Source organism: Columba livia, chromosome 20 (genome assembly GCF_036013475.1).
Source record: "Columba livia isolate bColLiv1 breed racing homer chromosome 20, bColLiv1.pat.W.v2, whole genome shotgun sequence".
Taxonomy (NCBI): Eukaryota; Metazoa; Chordata; class Aves; order Columbiformes; family Columbidae; genus Columba; species Columba livia.
In genome coordinates this window covers 1,593,760-1,610,000 of record NC_088621.1, presented here as the reverse complement: position 1 = coordinate 1,610,000, position 16,241 = coordinate 1,593,760, and the positions used below count along the sequence as shown (strand labels likewise).

Here is a 16,241-nt window from a genome sequence, read left to right as displayed (position 1 = left end):
TTATTTAAAATGCACCGATGAATAGAGGCAGGGAAGGAGGAGGTGATTATATCTGCCTGCTCGGAATCGAGGAGAAAAGAGCGGAGAGTCCCGGACCCCAGAAACATCAAAGCCAGAACAAAAAACCTCTTTCTTTGAGAACTGAAAACCTTCTGCTCCTGAAAGGGGCTTTAAGTGGTGGCTCTTCGTAGTTCTTTCATGCCAACAGCTTTTCTGCTTGTAAAAGGGCAGCTTTGAGGCCAGGAACAAGCCCTGGCTAAAGGGTGGGCTGGAGGAGAAGGGCTGCCCGCCGGGACGGGAGCGGGCTTTGGAAATGAAGCAGCAGGGGAAGGGCAGCGGGGACGGTCCGCAGCCGCTCTCACGGGCAGGTTTTTGGAATTAACTGGCATGAAATTGAGCCCAAACGTGTGTCCCTGCGAAGACACGAGCAGTTAATTCACCGGGGCCATCGGAGAAATTCAGAGGCGGGGAGCGGGATAAAGGAGGAGCGTCCACGCTCGGCCGGCTGGGCGTGCAGATGGGGGATGCTGAGCCCCTCTCCTCGTCCTCCTGCCCCGCGGGAGGGGACAGAAAGGCCAGGGAGGGAGGGGGAGAGAGCCATCGCGGTCCCCTGAATGACAGCCTCTTGAGTGAGGCACCATATGCCGGCTCATGCCTCCCGATCGGGAGTTTTTTCAGCGGGTGCTGGCTGCGCAAATTGGCACAATTCAGCTCTCCAGCCCCTCAGCTGGTCTCCACACCCCACTTGACATGGCAGCGACCTCTCCTTTGTGGGGCCCGGCGAGAGGGGAGGGGGGACCCCGGCGTGGTGGCGCATGAATCGGAGGCTGATCCCCTCGCATTCAGATGGCCCTCGGAGAAGGGGAAGGGGGAGCGGGAGCAAAGGTGCCCAATTAAATGCACATTTATAGCCGATGCCGGGTAAACAGTTGATTGCATACGCGGCGCCCGGCGCTGCGCGGGGGGGCCCAAAGCAGCGCGCGGGCACCAGCACCGGCTGGCGCGGCTGTGCCGGGACACGCCGAAATGCCGCCTTGGCCATGGAAAATGTTGACACTTTTCTCTTTAACCAGCTCAGTCTGAGGTGCCGGCGCAGCCGGGCTGGTCGGTTCTTTTCGCTCCAAATGCAAACGCTCTGCAGGAACCAGATCCTTTTAGCAAAGAACTTTCCTCATATAAAAAACTTTTAGCGGAGACATTTAGACTCTTCTTTCTGGTCTAACTTTAATACAACGCTGAGCCAAACTCCTTCCTTGTGCACGCAGCCCCTTGCCGTTAGCTTGCACCTGCAAGCACATAACTGTCGTATGGATCTGTGTTGTTCGAAGCCTCCTGAAAATGCAAGAGGGCATTAGTTGGTTTGATTGCTTAAGAGCAAAACAACTGCAGCATTTCCAGCGCTCTCTGCGGCGCTTCCCTCCCCGCTCGGCCCAGGCGGAGCAGCAAGCGCGCCGAGCTGTCGATGGGCAGGTGATGCTGCGGTGCTGGCGGGGAAGGATTTTCCATTCCAGCTGCTCCTGCCATCTGGGGAAATCAAAAGGAGGGGATTGGATCAGCTGGTCGAATTAAAAAACGTGAAACTTGTTTCAGATGAGTTGTCTAATAGATTCAGCGAAAGGTAGATCAGCGACTGTTTTTTTCTTTGGAAAGGAAACAATTTTTAATCTGTTATACAATGGAAATGCCCCGCAGGGGCTGATAAGTCTTGTCATTTAATTATCCTTTCGGCTTCTGTGTGTTGGTTAAAAAGTCTCTTCATTTGGTTCTTCACCGTGTTGTCCTTGCCTGCCCGGTGTGGCAGGACGATAAGTGCGAGGAAATAGAAATGTCGAGGGGAGAAGGCGGCTCAGGGTGGGCGGCAGGGGCCGGGCTCTGCCTCAGTTTCCCTGTCCGTGCAGCAGGAGGGCGGCTGGAAGAGTCTCCTTGCATGGGAGGGGATGCCAGGTCTACCTCAGGATCAAGCGCCTCTGGTGTCTGGATCCTGGTCCCGTGCCTCCTCTGAGAAATACCGTGCGGTGGCCTCTCTGGAGCCTGGACTCGCACTGAGCTCTCCATGGACAGCGTGGGCACCCCAAGGAGGGCAAGATCTCACCTTGGCACAGAAAGACCAAAGAAATCTGGCCAAGCGTCAAGCTTGATTTGTATTAGGAGGCTGCAAGTACTCCTAAAAGGTGGCTTTGGTGGAAACAAGTGTTCAGTACCAAGAGAAATCAATTTTTATTAACTAATTTGAAGGAAAGGGTATTAATCTTGTTATTTAAATATTTTCCGAAGCAGCACAGAAGTTCTCCATTGTGGGTAGTGCTGTGTTTTCCTGGTTCCCAGAGACAGGTTTGATTTTAAACATGTAATTTGTTCAGCAATTAGGGATCTGCTGTGCATACGGGCTTGTCGCTGCCGCTAGTGGCACCAGGAGAGGCAGAAGCCCATGGGCTGGAGAATGGACCCCTTGATGTTTAATGTGGCCTAATCTCTGGTGGGGCTGGGGAAATGTAAATGGAAAAGAGCCTTGAAAAATGAATGTTGGTGTTTGTGCCCTGAGGACCTGATCCAGAGCGGAGTGCAGCCCTCGGGGCTCCCATGGGTGCAGGATGGAGCCTTTGCTCTCTTCAGTCAATGCCTGTGGGGTTTAGGGTGGTGGGACCCTCCTGCAGCCCCCGCACAAGCCCGGTGCTTTGGACACACATACAGCACCGGAGATAACTCACCTTTCTTCAGCCGTTTCTGCTCGGGAGTTGGACACAATGATCCGTGTGGGTCCCTCCCGACTCAGGACATTCTGTGATTCTATGAAATGGCAGCAGCCGGACTGGGATGGGGAGAACTGGGGCAGGGAAGAGCCGGCACGGCCATGGCTTCTGCATCCTCCTGCCCGCACATGGGGCAGGGATAGCACGGGGAACAGGGCAGGGACAGCACAGGGAATGGGGCAGGGACGGCACAGGGAGCGGGGCAGGGACAGCACGGGGAGCGGGGCGGCTGCAGCCGGTGCTTCCCCTGCACTGTTCCTCCTCTGTGTTTGGCACCCAGCAAAGTGCTGGTGCAGAAACCAGGGCTGCTCATCCGGGGCAGCTGCCCGGTCCGTGCGTGGGGTGTGCGGGTTTGCATGCTTGGGTCCCGCCAGCCCCCGGAGCCACGTCTCTTCTGCACCAGGGACGGGGACAGGAGCAGGGATGCTGCTCCCGCTCGGACCCACGGGCTGCAGGAGGCAGAGGCCTTGGCCCTGCTGCGTTTACAGCTAAATCAGCACCCGGTGTTTTGATCAGACAAAGGCTGTTGCTAGATACGTGGCATCTGTTAACAGACTACTGCTGTCATTAGCTGCAACCAGGCATCTGCTGCTCCAGCCCAACACGGAACAGATGCCAGTTTGGAAGGGGTGGGGGCAGGGAAGCCCCGAAGCTCTAATATTTCACTTTTTTTACCTACGGCCCTTCCCAATTGGCAGCGAGGCCGGTTGCGCCTCAGCAACTGCGGCGTTGAGATGAAATCTGCCCCTTTTGCGAACGCCTCCCCACGTCCCTGCCCCGAGCGCCCCCTCCTCGCCCCCCCACGCTCCGTCTGCAGCACGAGCCGTGTCCCCGTTCACATGGCTCCTTCACGTGGCCTCGTGCGAACCCCCGGGGTGGTTTGGGCATGTGGTGCTCAGCGCCGGTGCTGGCACGGCTGCTCGGCATCGCCGGTGCCAGCCTGGGAGGAGAAGGGAGATGGCCAGAGCTGCCCCGGGGCTGTGCAGCAGCATCCAGCCTGCACACCCCAGCTTTTAGCTGAGACTTAAATCCATATAATAATAATAGTGATGTACAAGGAAAGGTGCAAGGGCTTTGAATCTGCCCAACCTTCACTTTCAGGTTTTCCAGGCATGTTCTGGATGAGGAAAAAAGCGGCAGAGTGCTTGTCCTGTGGGGTTTTTTCCCCTAACACCATACAAACGGGAAGGCGAGGACCCTGTGCTGATGGGTAATGAGACAATATCAATGTGATGTGTTGTTAGTACCGTACCAAATAGGCTTTTAATTTTCTGGGGAGGTGTGGTGCGTCTCTGCAGTGCCAGCATCAATCATCATCACGAGGTCCAGGTCCCGGCTCTCCCGGGGGCTTTTCATTGTAAAGGATTCCCTCTGCCTCTGACCGGGGGCTGCGCTGCCTCCGCCGCAATGCCTCTCGCAGACTAATTGCTGATTTGTTCTTCTTATGATGATAGAGCTCATGTCACTGCAAAACAGAACATTAGGATAAAGTCTTTAAAGTGGCCATGCAGCTGGGAAACTAATTTAGAGTCCCTCCTGGTTAAAAAAAAGGAAAAAATAGTGGTGTTGGTAACAGGGACATTGCTTGTGTCTGTTAACAGCCGGGAAATTAATATGGGGTTGGTCATAAACTGCTCAGTACTCAGCCTGGCTGCTTCCTTGGTTCTCTCTCTTCCTTTTCTCCCAAATCTTTGTAACCAACTTGTGTTGTGGTTTCCTTTGGCTCCTTCGGGAATCAGGGTGGTTCTCCTTGTGCCGGAGGGCAGAGGCTCCACTCGCAGAGATGGGAGAAGCCTTTCCTGCCTGCTCATTCCTGCTCCTGGCATCCCTCTGCCCCAACCCAGCTCTCCTTCCCCCTGCAGACACGTTTACCATATCAGACACATTTGCTGTGGCTCCTAAAGTGCAGCAGAGGGAAGTTGCCAAGGACTCAGAGGACATTCAGCTGCCATTGGACATTAACGGGAACGGCCTGTGTTTTGCATGGGGACCATTAGAAAATGTGGCTTTGATGCGTTTGGAGCCAAGATCCGCTTCCCAAAGTAATTTGGTACCTAAGAGCCAGTGCTGCTGAAAAGGAGAGGGGGTTTGGGAAATAGAAGCACCCAAGGCGGGGTGGTTGGCACGCGGGTGTTGTACAGCATCACACATTTGCTCATGCTTGGGAACTCCCAGGTTATATCACTATCACCCCAGCTCCTGCTCCCCCAAAATAAGGAACATTTGGGGGTGATTTCCAAGTGTGAGGTTGCTCAGGAGGGTCAAATCCCTTTTCCTGCCAAAGGGCAGGGGAGCAGCACTGTGGCAGCTGCCAGCCCCGGTCCCCGCATCCCCATCACCCTCCCCCCATCCCCGTTGCCCTCCCCAAATCCCCGTCGCCCTCCCCGCATCCCCATCGCCCTCCCCGCATCCCCATCACCCTCCCCGCATCCCCATCGCCCTCCCTGCGCTCTGCTGGCACAGGGGCAGAGCAATGCAAAGGGAAAAGGGCAAATCAGGGAAAAACGTTTGTCTGAGAAGCTACTTGGGGGGAAAAAAAGTATCGTTAAAAAAAGAAGGCGGCAAAGCGGTGGCTGCGGCCCCTTCCCCAGATGCAATCCCACTCCTGTAATTTCTGGGGGAATTGGTTCATCTTGGGTGCAGATATATTTGTGTCAAGGTGCAGCTGCACAGATAGCCTGACTCTATGCATAGTAAGAGGCTTTCAGAGAAAGAGGTTATGCCCAGAGCAAGGCCTTATCAGAGCAAGCTGCCTGCCATTTATCTGGTTCCCTATCAAATATGAAAACAGGCCTCAATCTGCTGCTTCTATTTTCCTTGTGAAGGCTATGGGTGGAATAATAATTTAGGCCAGTTTTTTTGTTTCTGACACCAACCTTCTGCCAAACTCTGCTCTTCCCAACTTGCCGGGGCGGCTCGGGGCCGCGCTCGGGCGCTCGCCACGCTGGCTCCGGCGCGTTGGTGGTGCCGGCGTGTGAGATGAGCCGAGCCCAAACCTGCAGGGAAAGAGGTCTCTGTGCTCAGGAGGGTTTTACGTGTGTCGTTCTGCGTAGGGCTTGCAGAGTATCTGTTGTTTACCGGTTTAATATTATTGTAATTATGCATTATTTGTATTACAGTAGCCCCTAGAGGTGTCGCCAGGTCTGGGGCTGGGTGCCCATACAATGACATGGGGGTGGGTGCAGCCTCACCCCATGGCATTCCCACATGGGCAGAGGGATAGGAACATCCTGGGGACACATGCCCAGCCCCAAGCTGGGTATATCCCTAGAGCCACCCTAAAGCCAGAGCGTCACCCCCGGGTGCTGGAGCAGGAGGGATGGGGCCATGCGGGATGTGCCTGGGTGGCACCAGACCTGTGGGTGCGTTGTCCCATAAACAGGGTTCTGTCACCCAGTGTGCAAAACAGGCTGACCCAGGGCTGCGGCAGCTCCGCCCAGCCCAGGGGGACGGCAGCAGGGAACGAAAGCCAGAGCACCAAAGCCCAGCCCTGCGCCCGCTCCTCCCTCCCTCCCTCCGCCAACCGTCCTGCGGGGCCTCCCCGCTGCAGTAATAAGGCCTGAAAAGCCACTGCTTACATTTTTAATTCCATATCTGTGTCTAACTGCTGATGCTAAACTCCGATCCCACAGCTTCTGAGGGCAATGCGATCCACATGTTAATATTTTAAGCCAGTCACTAATATTTTTATGTGGGAAATTGAGATTTTCTACGGTTGCTGGATGAGCAGGCCATTTCTTCACGCTGGAGTATGAAAACTGTAGCTGGGGAAAACATTATTTTACATATTTGTATTTCTCGGAGCTGCCATCCCATACTGGGCTCCCGGTGTAGCCAGCTAGTTAGGCAGTGGAGGGAGGTGGGCAGTGCCCTGGTCACCCCGCTGCCACCCCAGCCCGTCACTGAAGTAGCAGACAGTCCATCTGGTGTGATGAGCTGATGGGAGAGGCAGCGTCTCTCCCTGCGGCTGCCCATCCATCACATTTATGGGCCGGAGTCATGGTCCGGGCAGCGCTGGCTGGACGGAGTGTTTGGCACAAGCACGGCCGGGGTCACGGGTGGCTGTAAATTGTCACCCAAACATGAGGAAGCCAAAGCTGCTCCGGAGTCAGCGCCAGGACACAGGGCACGGCCATGCGCAGGGGTGTGCACGGACACACGGAGCTGTGCACGCATACACAGAGGTGTGCACACATACACAGAGGTGTGCACACATACACAGAGGTGTGCACGGACACACAGAGCTATGCACGGACACACGGAGCTGTGCATGGACACATGGAGCTGTGCACACATACACAGAGGTGTGCACGGACACATGGAGCTGTGCATGGACACACGGAGCTGTGCATGGACACATGGAGCTGTGCACACATACACAGAGCTGTGCACGGACACACGGAGCTGTGCACGGACACACAGAGGTGTGCACACATACACGGAGCTGTGCACGGACACGCAGAGCTGTGCACACATACACAGAGCTGTGCACACATACACAGAGCTGTGCACACTCACACACACGTGCTTGCACCCTCTCCATGGCCCTAAACCTCCGCCGACAAGCAGGCAGACGGTAGCAAAGCTCAGATGAAGTGCAGACAAGTGCCCGTGTCCCCAGCCTAATCACTCAGTCTCCACGGCAGCTGACACGCTGCATTATCAAAGTCTGTGGAAGTGCATGCTTGGGCTGGGCTTTGGAGCTGAGCGATGTCTTTGTCAGCTCCACATTTAACCCAAACCCGCGTCTGTTCCCCTGCCACGCTCTGTGCATCAGGAATCAGCGGCTGTACAAGGCGGGGTTGTGGTGCTGGCCCAGCATCGCAGATCGAAGCCTTTATCCAGCTTGGTGGCGGATCTGGGGGGTCCGTGCGTGGCCACACAGCTGGGGACATCCCTCTGGTCCCCTGTGCCACCACGGTGGGGACTCGCGGGACGGACCATGGCACCGCGTGTGCCCCTCGGCCCCGGCGTCACCCACGGGCAGCGAGGACACCATGTCCAGAGCTGCTCTTGCCAAAGCTACAAATCTGGGGAAAAATGGAAGTGGAAATATGGGGAACTCCAAAGAGCTTTACCCAAAATACACTGAGGGATTTTTTTCTCAAAAAATTCTCACAAAAGTTCAGCTTTAAAAGAAGCAAAAGCTGCAAGTGTCCAGTAAGCTGGAACTTAATGGTACAGGAGACTGAGTTCACTCCCTTTGGGCATCCTCCCTCCTTACCGTTCGCCTGTTCCTTGGACATGAGGCAGCATGACAAAATATTTTAGAATAAAAACTTAAGGAAATACTCTGTACTGCAGAAAGCGGCCTTCTACTGCTGCTAAACATTCAAAACATTCTTGGGCTTTAAGCAGATTACAGATGAAGGTGAATAAATATTGAGACAGATGCATCTTCAGTATCTTTCCAGTAGTTAAACATACATTTCGTATGTATGGACTTTAACGAGTGCTCAGAGATTCTGACCCGCTGGTATAGATTACTGTGAGAGAACCTGCCAGGCCCACATCATTGTTTCAGACAAGTCCATGATGCAAATTGGCAGACAAAGCAGTGAGCAGTCAATACAGATTACAATTAAGTCTCTCCTCTTGTCCACAACCAGGGGCCCTGCATTGATCGGATTGCGAACGCCGGGAACCTGGGCTGTGCCCAAACCGGCGGGGAGGGAGCAGGAGCCTGTGCCAGCGCCGGAGGATTCGGCATCGGCAGCAGCCGGTCCCCAGCCCGGCAGGGAGCGTCGATGCTGGGTAATAGACACCCTAAGAAATCCGGCAAGAGTGGCGTAGAAGCAGACAAAGCTGTGGTTTAACACAAGCTGAAGATTAAACACACATCTAAGCGTGTCCTGTACTTCCAGCTGCGCAGCAATTGGCACAAACATCTACTGGTATTTTTCTCTCCGCTTCCATCGTTTTCCAAGATGACCCCACTCACACCCGTGCTTTGCCTTTTCCACCACTGGTCACCTCAGTGGCATTTTTGCCATCACCAACAGGGGAATGGGGCTTGTTGGTGCAGACCTGCACCCATGGGTGCTGGGAGGGCACCCACACATCGCTGTGGGCACAGGGAGGGTTTGCTCAGCCCGTGCCCCCCGGCGAGGGGACCGCACCGGCCCTGGTACCAGCGCCAGGTACCAGCCCTGCCCTGAGCAATGGCCATTTCAGGGGGTTCAATTAGCAACTGGCCCATAGCACAGCATATACTCACAGAAACCTGCTTGAATGCTTAATGAGGGCATTCATAAAAATCAAAGTTTGCACTTGGTAATTTGTCTCAGAGAATGAAAAGCTATTTTTCTTGGGTCACTCATTTCCTACGAGTACTTTGCGTGGCTGTAATTTCAGCCGCAGTTCACCGTCCACCTCTTACCGCGTCGCCAGCTGAACAAACGGCAAATACCTCCTGCGTCGGGACACCCCGACTGCGGCCTGGCTTTGGGTGCCACTGGGAATTAAATCCCTTGGTGCTCAGTGTTTCTGGAAATGCAGCTAAGGATGTGGCATCAGTCACATTTGTTTTGCAGGGAGGCAAAGGGATTTGGTTTAATGATTTCTTGTTTCAGTTCTGCGGAGGATCCGAGGTGTCTTGTAGAGCCGTGATAGCAGATTTCCCCCTGCTGCAGAATTACCCAGAAATGCAAATATCCTTATCAGTCAGGATCCAGAGCAGCAAACCGCAGCCCTGAGTGACCCCCAGCCCTCCTGCTCGCTCCCTCGACCTCTGCTGCATTTTCTTCTCAAAATAATTTATTAGATAGAGGCTGCAAGAAATAATCTTTATTTTTTTCCATTTGCGTTCACATGCAAATGAATTCCTACTAACTTATTTTCTTCATTTCCCAATTGTCATGCAAAACTCCTCTCTCTGAACTGCATCTCCTCTCAACTTTTTCCTTCTCCCGGAGGAAATTCCCTCTATTACGGCCAAGGGCAAAGCTTGGGTGCATTGCTGGTGTTTCAGCAAAAGGCCACAAGCCTTTCTCACCCCGGTGGGGCGGGCGGCCAGGAGCACAGTGCCCCCCGCAGCTGAGAAAACGGGGGCTGCAGGGGTTGAAAGACTTGCACAAATGTCTGCAACAAGAGGGGGCTGCCCAGGAGCCAGCTCCAGCCTAAAAGCAATCTTAAGCTCCAGCGTTTGGCATTGTGCAACATCTGGACTTAAAGCAGTGGGGAGGCAGGATTTTGGGGCGCTGGCACAGCTGGGTCTAAGTGACAGACTCCGGTCCCGGGCACCCCATGGTACGCTTGGCCATCCCTGCTCCTTGCTGCTCCGCACCAGCCTTGGAGCTAATCTGGGACTTGATTTTCTCAGCCTGGAGGCACAACCGGCACCGGCCAAAGAGACTCATCCCTTGGTTTGCATGGGCAAAGGGTCTGAGCGGTGTTACAACAAGCATGCGTCGCTGAAAGGTTTGGGGATCAAAATGGAAAATATTAAATGACTGTTCCTTTCCAGTTTCACAGAAACTACCTGTATTGTGTCTTTTAGCTGTTTTTTCCCCCGTTAGCTGTCCTTGTTGCTGCTGGGAGCTGGGAAGCTCCTGCTTTTGCTGGGGGTTGATTTGCTGCTGCGTTCGCCTCTGGCTGGGGCTTTCCCGGCGGTCGGGCGGCCCCCCCGTGGGCTCTCCCCACATCCACCGGCGGGGAGAAACCGACCTGGCCAGGGCAAGAAAAACAGGTGAAAAGAGATCACAACGGGCGATGTTGTGCATGTCGAGCTAAACCTGGCGCTGCCGCCGAAGAGCCCCCGGCAGCACCACGGCCTTTGTTCGCGCTCCCTCGCCCCGCGGAGCCCGCCCGCCTCCCGCTCCCAGGCAAGGCTTTGAATTTTGATGCCTTTCTCTGCATTGACCAGAGTTTATCACATATCTCTGGTTGGGATCCTGCCTAGCTTAGCATAAGACAAAAATGGGGAAAGGCAAAAAAAAAAATCGGCTGAATAATAGGACGGATTTGTAGCAGCTGAGGATTTGCATTCAAATGTTCGCCAGCCTCCTCTGAGCTCGAGTTTTATCATGTCTTTACAGCCAACAGCTTGTTTATGAATAAAAAATGTGGCATGAAACCAGAGGAGTGAGTTGTCTTTGTTTTGTCAAGTGTGTGCAGACAAAATGCTCGCTCCTCACAAGTCTTCACTTCAGACGAGTCTTGTGGGACGGGGCAGCTGGCCGGGCCGCTACCTGCGCGTTGCCATGGCCGGCGGCACCGCGGCCACCCTCCATATGCATGAGCCCGAGCGGGACCCGCCGGGCGCCTATGCAAAGCAGCCCTTGCTTTGACAGGCAGCCACTTTATTAACTCATTAAGCTCATCTTGTTCCTTTAAATGCAGTATAATTACAAATAAAGCTGTCACACTTTGTTTGCAGTTATATAATTTAGCTAAGTGCCGCCACGACCTGGGCTTCGAGGAGGGGAGGGGGGTTACAAGCCGGGGCTGCCGCGGGGCGGAGGGAAGAGCCAGGGAAGTTTGAGGCCGTTCTCGATGTGGCTGTGCCGGCGGGGACGGGTCTGGATGGGCAAATCCGCAATAACCCCATCGGGTGCGTTGGCACAAGGAGCATCCTGCTGGAAAGGGAGAGAGGGCCGTGCGGTGCGTCTGTGGGCTCGTTGGTTGGCGATTAGGAAAGCTCTGGCGCCATGTTCAGATCAAACGGGAAAGTCGCCCGTGTCTGTTGTTGCAGCGTCGTGCCGGGGGCGAGGGGCCGGGAGCGGAGCGGGCTGCGTGCCCCCGCCGCGGAATGCAGAGCAGGCTGAGAGCATCATTGGTAGTCAGGACACAGCGCCGGGAGGGACGCGGGCTGGGAACCGGAGCGGGAGAGGGGAGGAGAGCGAAGGAGGCGATGGCATTCAGAGAGCGGGGGGGACGGGGGGATAGGGAAAAGGCGGGGAGGAAAACTTGAAGGAAAACGGTGCGAGCCCCCCACTTCGTCTGCCTTTGGCCTCTGCCACCAGCCCACCGGGGGGAGCGGTTACTTGTGCTGGGCAGGGGGAGACCTGCAGCAAGGAGCTGGGGGAGTTGGCAGGGCTGGCAGCGGTTATATCCCATTGGAAAGCATACCGGGTTGTTGAAGGAAAGACTTTTTTTGTGATCTCCTTTTCTGAGTGGCAGAAAGGAGGGATAAATATTTATACAGGTGAGAATAAACAAAATGATGCAAGATGGCTTTTTTGACACCAGCTTCGGGTGCAGTTGCCTTCCTTGTCATTCAGCAATTGTCCTGGCAGAGGCCTCTGGCTTGGCTTTTGTGCTCTGTCTCTGTGCACACAAGTGCAGTAGCAAGTGGGAGAGTATTTTACTGGGGGGGGGGGAAACTAGAGGGATTGGGTTTGTGAGGGAGTTCAGCTGCAGACACTGAAAGAAAATTGATGGAAGGTGCACGCAGATGGAAGCCCCCTTGACTTTGTTACACAGAACGGACTTTCCCGGTGCAGGGGAGGAGCAGGGAGCCTGAGGACATGACAGGAGTGGAGGTGATGGGGAGCCCTGCTGGGCTGTGCTGGGGCAGGGAGCTCCGTCCCAGCCACACAGTGTCCCCAAGAGCTCGGTTCTGCCCTCCCGAGCACAGCAGCAGCAGCACAGGTCGGTATCTTCACCAAGGTTGAACAAATTAGCACCTGATTAATGTCCCAAATGCCTTTGGGCCGGCCAGATAACCCCACGCTGATGGCATTACGAGGTGATGGGTTGGTGCTGGTGGTTGGTATGTTCCCAGCAGAGCTGGAGCGGGACCGATGGCCCCGTGGTGCGGGACCCAGCGCCCAGCACGTCCCACTGGCCTCCTGCCTCCACCCTCGCTGCTCGTCCCAACACGTCCCAACCTGAACCCCATCCAAACAGGGGAAACAGGGTCCTGCACACCCGTGTCCCAGGAGGACAAGGACCGGGCTTGTCACGCACAGTGCACTGTAATAAAGAACAAACCAGTTACAAGTCCTAGCAAGGGAAACAACGGGCCGTGATTCATTTTCCTGGTTTTGCAGAAACTCCTCTAAGGCCGTGTCCTAGATTTAGCACAGGTTCTGATAAGGCTGAAAGAGATAAGTCCCAGATTGTACTGCTGTGCCCAACAGACTGGTTACATCGTGCTTGATGACACTTCAGACCCGTTGTCATGACCCCATATAATCCAGCATCCTGGACCATCTGACACACATTTACACTTAACATTTTGTCAGAGACTCTATAAATGAGATCTCTTTGACCTTCAATCCTTGGCTAATTGCTGGTTTCATGTACAAGACTAGCCTAATTTTACGTGATAATTACCTGAAAGTGGCAATACATATGGCATTGCATGTTTGAAATGTCAGAACTGGAAAAATATCAAGTGGCTGGAGTCTTAGGCAAATGGAGGAAGTGGAAGGGTCAGAACAATATATTTTACTGCTCAAATGATGAACAGAGACTATATATCACTATAAACCCTAGTAAATAGTATACATCTGTAATAAATCCTGTGCATAATGTTTGTTGAAGGGGGTTGTGCCCATGTGTGGCTGGATGCTAAGGCAGCCATAAAACAAAAGGAGATCTTGAATTTGCAAGCTGTTAAGTCACTCATTCAACTTGTTTCTTTGCACCATGGAGTCGCACTCTGTACGTTGTCAAATAATCCTGGATTTCTCGTACAGATCTGATAACCTCCCATTGCGGACAGTGCCCAGCACAGGTACAGGCTGAGCAGCCGGGGTGGGACCCGTCGCGGAGGGTGTTTCAATGGAGCTTCTTATGTTTAGGGGAAAAAACACCCTGTTGCTGCAGCTGAGGGTGGGTTTACCTGGTTGTTTGGTGCCTGGCGAGGAGGCGGGAGAGGGACGGGGTGTCGGGGAGCAGCAGGTGGGCAGCACCCCAGAAACATCCCACCCTGGGGAGGCTCCCCCGGGCGTCCCGGGGGTCGCCGGTTTGCTTTGCTGCAAGTGTGATTACACTGCTTGTTTGCTTAGCAGGGTGTAACCACCAAACAATGTCGCATCCTGTATTTGGATTTAATTAATTGGTTAATAAGATTATCGTTAATGAAAATAAATTAAAATCACTTCAGTAATTAATTCACTGTAAACATTATTGACAACACTTCCTAAATACTGTAAACTCAGATTTAAAGCCCTGGTTAGGAATACTGGGCCGTGGGATCACCGTAATTAGAGGTGGAACAGACCTATTGGATTATTGAGCATGTCCTCATGGAGGGGCAGGTTACGTGTTCATATATATATAGAATAATTTTAGTTGGAAGAAACCCTCAAGATCAGTCCGCTGTTGGCATTTTTACCTTATCAGCTCTCTGATGCTGCTTTAAATGTGCCAGTGATGCTCCTCTCCAACAGACATTTTCATTAAACTCATGGAAAATACATTTTCAGGTTCTCAGGTGTCCCCTCTGATTGCAGGTGTCTGAGATTTTACAGCCTGTTTTTTGGGATGTGTCTGATCGGTGACTCTGTACCCACTGGCTTTGGGTCCAACTCGAGCAGCCGCATTTGGGCTGCAGCATCATCCCCTTTTCCATCCTCTGCCCTGTCTTGTGGCAGGGGCTGCAGCATCATCCCCTTTTCCATCCTCTACCCTGTCTTGTGGCAGTCTGCAGAGTGAAAATGCTCGCTGCAAAGAGGCCTCAGTCGCAATGTGTCACTTACAGTCCTCAAATTGCAGGGTCGGTTTGCAATTAGAGGCAGAGCTAATTGTGCGCTCCCACCCTGCGCGATCAGCGTGGGTGGGAGCTGGGGAAGGAGAGCGCGTGGACACGGCACCGCGCACCTCGTGCTCTGCTAACAAAGCGCATTTTGTAGCCAAACAACAAAATTCAAGGCATTTGCAAAGCATCTTCTCCCTGCAATGTCTCAAGCCCGGGCTCTGTTTTCTCAGTGTAAAAAGCTAATCCTTTTAGAAACATGTAAATTGGGAAACAGAGCCGGTGTCAGCCCGAATCGTGTTTCCTCACAGGTGTTTGTTAAGATTAAGCACTTTTTTTTTCCTGTCTTTCTATGCAAACTGATAAGCAGTTGTTTTATCAGATAATAAAATGGTAAACAGCAGGGTAAACAGGTTGGTACTAATTTTAGTGCAAGAGCTTTAGGGGAACAAGAGGTATTTGAACTTCAGCCTCTTGTGACAGACTCGGTGTGTCTGGACACCCCCCGGTTGCTCATCTCCACTGGTGGTAAGAGCAAACAGCAAAGGCAGGGCCAACAAGGACCGATGCACTAGGAAATGCGGTTATCAGGTCCTGTCTTGATTTTGTTTGCTCGTTAATTAGCAAAGAGCGGCCTGTGCGGGAAGGGCCCTGCGCTCACCGCACGCACCAGTGCTTCCCCAAGGCCCGGCCGTGCCGGCACCAGCGTCCCAAGGGACCTGGGGGTCTCATGGGGGGTTCGGGGTGTTTGGTGACTCAGTGGGTGCTGTGGTACAGAGCGTGTTCGTGGGTGCGGTGCTGCCCAGAGCCAGTGTTGCCATTTCTGGTGTCATTCAGAACCAGCACAGAGCTTCATCCCAGGCTGCAATGTAGCCATACCCAAAAATGCAGCAGGATTTTACCCTGTGGGAGCTTTGCTGTGTTACTTTACACCTTCCAGGTTTTGTTGGGTGAATACATTTGGCAGAGAGCAGGGCTGAGCTCTGAGCAGAGCAGCCCCGGGCTCTTTGCAGACCCCGGGAACGCGGTGACCCATATTTGCTGGATCAAATAGCTGCGCTCAGCAGAAGTCCTGCTGTCAGGTGCGGTGGCTCGAGGCTGTCGTCACACCTGCCTGCCCCTAGGGCTGCGCCGAGCAGGGATCCGGCTCAGCGCCCCTACAAATATTTGGGCTGAACTCTCCGAAATGTCCCCAGCCAAGCGCAGACAGGCAGACGTGTCCCTTGGGAGCCGCTCGGGGCTCTGTGCGGTGAGCAGTTGGATTTTGATGGGGACAGCGCTGCCTGGGTTGTCCTTGCAGACCCAGAGGGATGTGACACGGCACACACCAGCCAGCGGTGCTGGGCAGGAACGGACCCTTTACCCTTTCCCTTCACCCAGCTGCACCAGTCCCCACTTTGCCCCGTGTGCCCAGGCCTGTGGCTCCATCTGGGCCAGCATGGTGTGACATGTGCTTGAATCCCACGAGAAACGTGTCGGTGGACATAGCAGAAGTAGTGCTGGTTTAGCTTTTGTTCTAAAGGCCACAGATCCCCTTTAACAGACGGGAGACACTGATCTCCCTTGGACCCTCAAACATTGAGTTTTACATTCTTTGGGCAGCAACGACTCATTTTGGAGCTGCATTTTCTCTCCTACTGCACCCAGGCCATGCTGGCAGCACACGGTTTCCCGCACAGTGTTTGGTTGCCCAGTGCCACATGTCGAGTGGGGGACATCTCGGTGTCCCCATGTGTGTCCCGGCAGTGCAATCACAGCCTTGTGTTCGCTCGCCTCTTCTTTCACACTTAGAGCGTGCATCATATTTTGTGCTGACTTAACGCAACATGTATAGTTGTACTTTCCAA

At 53.9% G+C, this 16,241-nt stretch overlaps 1 long non-coding RNA gene across 1 annotated transcript in view; it reads left to right on the top strand.

Annotated features, from left to right (window-relative positions):
• LOC110359378 (uncharacterized) overlaps nt 1-11,173 on the top strand; it is a 201,331-nt gene extending 190,158 nt beyond the window's left edge. Inside the window, exon 9 of the long non-coding RNA XR_010467325.1 lies at nt 8,360-11,173. This is a non-coding gene — a long non-coding RNA (uncharacterized LOC110359378). The remainder of the gene's footprint in view (nt 1-8,359) is intronic.
• Nucleotides 11,174-16,241: the final 5,068 nt, after the last annotated feature.